We start from the raw sequence: 5,393 nt of genomic DNA, 5'->3' as shown, positions 1-5,393 counted from the left end.
TCGTCGGCCCCAAGGACTGCTGAAATTGTCGAGTGACGTACGTCTCGGGGGGTTGATTGCCGATTGGTCCAGCGAAATTTCGGAGCGCGAACGAGGAGGCGGAGTGCGAGCTGATAAAAGCTCCGGCCTTCCGCGCGCCAAGGAACATTCGTTTTCCGAGTCATATCGAGAGAAAAGTGATAATTGCTATCGACGACGATACCGAATTAGCGAGCGATTACGATTCCGCGTCTCGTGTTCAACTTATTCGATCGGTCTCAAAGCGCCTTTTCGCTGCTCTCGGGATTCAGCTCGTGCTTCGAGTGACGGCTCTCTCCGCGCGCATTCGCCCGCAAGAATATCGAATATCGATTGTAAAATAGCTGTAAATATAGTTTGTAATTATTGACTATTATAGACGTTGTTATAAAAGGATAAACTTCATTGACCTTTGAACTCTAAATCCCAAGCCCATTCGCGCACAAAGGACAAGGAGAAAGAAAAAAAAACCATTTAAACATCTTTTACTTAAGGATTGTGTATTCAGTAAGTATACACAGTAAGTATTCTGGCAGCAGTTCGTTTTTTTCTAAAAATAAATTTCAATTTTATTGGTAAAAATTCGTGACTATTTATAGAAGCTGCACATCTATTTTCATCGAATGCTACTGATGAAAGCATTAAAAAGCAGATCAGTACTTGGCTGGCAGGTGCGACTTTACGACTGAAGCGGAAAACGTAAGTTATATGAATATTCAGTCATGTTTATGTCAGTTTTATATGATTATAAACTACAGTTTTAGATTAGATGTTTGTTTTAAATTGTCTTTATAATTTTTAGCATAAAAATGGAAGACAAAGAAAACAAAACGGACGGAGACCCAACATCTTAAATGCGCGGTCTCGAGAGTAGTTGAGAGTCACTTCCTTTTTTTACATATAATATATGTAATAATATGCGTTTATCTTTGTAAGGTATATATATATATATATATTTTTTTTATACACATGTGATATATAATAATATGAGTTTATCTTTCTAAGGTATATACAGGGTGGGCCAAAACGAAACAAGCGTGTTTTTTGGTACTTAACTTAATTAATTTGAAAAACGCTCAGACATTCTCTTATGGGGTTGAACTTTGGTGATTGAAACTAAAGTTGACATGTCTGAGCGTTTTTCGTATTAATTGAGTTAAATACCAAAACACGTTTGTTTCGTTTTGGCCCACCCTGTATATATATTTTTTTTACACACATGTGATATATAATAAGATGAGTTTATTTTTCTAAGGTATATATATATATATATATGTAGGTCCGGAAGTATGTTCCAGGACTTTTATTTTGATATCGGTATATTCCGGGACATTTGGCAGTTTCCAGGACTGTCCTGGAAAAAATTCATGTCCTACGGCAATTTTCGGGACAGTTTTTTGAATCTGATTACATATATATGCGTTATATTCCAGGACTGTACATTTCAAAAAACGTAAACAGTCCCGGAACATACCTCTGGACCTACATATATATATACATATATTTTTTTTTACACACGTGATATAATATATATTAATATGCGTTTATTTTTCTAAGGTATATATATATACTTTTTTCACACACACATGTGATATATATAATAAGATAAGTTTATTTATCTTTCTAAGGTATATATATATTTTTTTACACACATGTTTAATGATATGCGTTTATCTTTCTAAGGTATATATATATATTTTTTTTTTACACACATGTGATATATAATAATATGAGTTTATCTTTACAGGGTGGGCCACCAAAAACGAAACAAGCGTGTTTTTTTATATTTAACTTAATTAATTTGAAAAACGCTCAGACATTCTCTTATGGGGTTGAACTTTGGTGATTGAAACTAAAGTTGACATGTCTGAGCGTTTTTCGTATTAATTGAGTTAAATACCAAAACACGTTTGTTTCGTTTTGGCCCACCCTGTATATATATTTTTTTTACACACATGTGATATATAATAAGATGAGTTTATTTTTCTAAGGTATATATATATATATATATACATATATTTTTTTTTACACATGTGATATAATATATATTAATATGCGTTTATTTTTCTAAGGTATATATATACTTTTTCCACACATAAATGTGATATATATAATAAGATGAGTTTATCTTTCTAAGGTATATATATTTTTTTTTACACACATGTGTAATGATATGCGTTTATCTTTCTAAGGTATACATATATTTTTTTTACGCACACATATGATATATAATAATCATAGTTTATTTCTCTATTATAAGGTATTAATTTGTGATATTAAAACTGTTAAGTGTTACAAGACATAAAGAAAATTTATTATGTATGTCAATAACATTGTTACATATATTATGTACTGTTATGGACTGTTAGTTGTAAACTGTTGCAACAGTGTAGGTACTATCACAATTAAAATAAAAATTACAGAAAGGATACACTCGTTTTTGTAACAGTATTTTATAAATATTTTATTGACTTTTACCTACATATTTCTGTAATATTTCACATAAACGTAACAGACATAATATACATCTTTGAATAAAAATCTATTTCAGATTTGTTACAGATATACAGAGTGATTTGAAACAATTTCCTGTTTTTAATAATTAATCCATATTCTTGAACAAATTGTTAACTATTTTTCTTCTTGCAAAATATCCGATTTTTAGTTGCTGAGTTATTAAGCTAATAGTTTGTCTATTACGGGCCGGTCAGAAGGTAGGCAGGAGCGGCACAATTAACCGTCAGATGCTGACGCAGAAGTTGAACATCTGACGGTTAATTGTGCCGCTCCTGCCTCCCTTCTGACCGGCCCGTAATAGACAAACTATTAGCTTAATAACTCAGCAACTAAAAATCGGATAACATTTTGCAAGAGGAAAAATAGTCTTACAATGTGTTCAAGAATATGATTTATGAAGGACAAGAAATTGTTCCGGATCACCCTGTATGTGAAAAAAAGTATCTAAAATATTTCCCATATATTTCTGAAACATTTCAGAGATATTTCCGAAGCATTTCAGAGATATTTTTGAAATCTTTCTGAAACATTTCATAGATATTTATTAGGCATTTCAGAGATATTTCTTAAGCATTTCAGAAATATTTCTAAAGTATTTCAGAATTATTTCAGAAATATTTCTGAGATTTCAGAAACATTTCTGAAATCTCAGCTTGGCGAACATTTTACCTTTCTGAAACATATCTGAAACATGTCTGAAATGTTTTTTTGAAAAGTTTCATATTTCGTTGACAGCTTTTTGAAAGCTTTCTGAAATATTTCGTTGCTGTGTGGGTACTGATAATGGTAATGAATATATTTTAACGATTCAGGATCAATTAACGAAATATTCAGTTGCCGTACCTCTTGTGCAAGCGAACTCAGAGGAAATCGCAAAAGCATTCACGCGTAGATTTATTTGTCAATTTGGAAGTCCCAAAGCAATTTTGACGGATCAAGGTTCAAATTTCACTAGTTCCATGATGAAGAAATTTGCAAAATATTTTAAAATAAAACAATATTGCACATCTGCTTTCCATCCTCAATCCAATGGCTCGTTAGAAAGAAGCCACCATGTATTGACCGAATATTTAAAGCATTATATAACTGATGAACACGATTGGGACAACTGGCTCGAGCATGCTATGTTTTCATATAATACTAGCGTACATGAGGGAACAAAATTCACACCGTATGAGTTAGTATTCGGCAAAACCGCACGATTGCCATCTGAAATAAAAACAAATGATTCGGTAGAAACGTATGACGATTACGTGAGTGAACTTATTGATAAATTAACTGATCTAAGGAAACTAGCCGTGTCAAATTTAGGATTAGCCAAAACACGTTATAAACATTATTACGATAAGAAATTAAAAACACAAACGTATAAAATAAGAGATTTTATATATTTATTAAAACCCAAAAAAAAAACAAGTTCGATGACGAATACACAGGACCCTATGAAATTGTAGAAATCCTAGAGAATAATAATATTAAAATATTAATTCCACCAAATAAAACTAAAATCGTACATATAGACCGAATTAAACCTGCTCGAATTGCAGATCAGGGATGAAGGAAAAAGAATACACAATTACTGGTTTAAAAGATAATCCTGGAATATTTTTCGAGGCCGTTGGAGAAATGCGTACGTCCGAGAATTCTTGGAAGATGATAATCTACATCGACTTGCGCGATATTAAAGCTACAACGGCCAAGCTCAAACAGCAAATGGATTCGATATTACAACAATGTGGCGATCACAATTCGCATTGTGAAATACGACCACGACTGACTTCATTAATTGCCAAATTAAATAAGATAAAGCAGTATCAAGATCATATACGTGAACTCATAGGAGAATCCCGAACAAAACGGGCTCCCCTGGAATTTGTTGGGCAACTTAGCAAGATATTATTCGGAACTTTAACCATCGAAGACGAATATGACATGCGTAATGCAATGCACGTAGAAAATAAAAACTAATGATTGTCACGTCTGACGGTATAATCACCGCTATATTCCAGCCGCATAAATTTTTCGATTTCCATCCATATTGCACAGCACCTGCAAACAATATAAGAATAAATAATCACACCTTAGATTAACTGTCATAACAATCACTCAGCTGATGCGAGCACGCGTTCTTAAAGTAGTAGACACAAGCCTAGAGAACATGGCTGCCTTAAGGTACCCTTTCAAGCTTAAGCCCCATTTTCATGAATCACACTATAAACTTTTGGACAATTGCTTGTTAAAACTCCCCAGAATCACTAAAATTGATCGTAAATGAATATTACAAGCTTTATGAGATCCTTTATGCAATATAAATTCAATTCAACACAGGAATAAATACATGTTCCATAAGAATAAACTCAGAAAATTAAAATAAAATATAAATAAATAAATTAAAAGCAGATTATTCATAAGAACATAACCTTTTGTGCTTAAAGAATATTATCACGCTAAAATAATAATTATCTTAAAGCATTTCTCAAACATGATTGTTATAAACAATTAAATTATATTATTAACAGACCTAGTTAGTGTGACTACTGGAACTATCATAAAAAGTCAAACAACTTTTGATTATAAATAATTGTTGGATCTCTCAAAATAAACTAATTAACAATAAAATTTATCATAAAATTATTATTAAAGATGATGAATAAAATCACTGCAGACACTCAGCAGAGCATGTCAAGTAACCTCACAAAAACCCCCACATCATATCTCTTCTTAATTCCGAGATATAATTAAAAATTATGGAAATCCATAAAACAGAAATTTTAAACAACCTAAAATAATGCCCTTAATTGTCCGAACACAACAAAAGAAACCCCATCTTTTATCTCTTACCGTTCTCGAGTTTTAAA

At 31.9% G+C, this 5,393-nt stretch overlaps 1 long non-coding RNA gene across 1 annotated transcript; it reads left to right on the top strand.

The window, feature by feature from the left end:
- Positions 1-352: 352 nt before the first annotated feature.
- On the top strand, positions 353-1,050 carry LOC139822800 (uncharacterized). The gene is made up of 3 exons (XR_011734591.1): positions 353-525; positions 618-717; positions 821-1,050. It is a non-coding gene; the product is annotated as an uncharacterized lncRNA (long non-coding RNA).
- Positions 1,051-5,393: the final 4,343 nt, after the last annotated feature.

The sequence above is a fragment of the Temnothorax longispinosus genome, chromosome 12 (assembly GCF_030848805.1).
Source record: "Temnothorax longispinosus isolate EJ_2023e chromosome 12, Tlon_JGU_v1, whole genome shotgun sequence".
Lineage (NCBI taxonomy): Eukaryota > Metazoa > Arthropoda > Insecta > Hymenoptera > Formicidae > Temnothorax > Temnothorax longispinosus.
The sequence above is the reverse complement of the archived record's forward strand: the minus strand, read 5'-3'. Positions and strand labels throughout refer to the sequence as shown.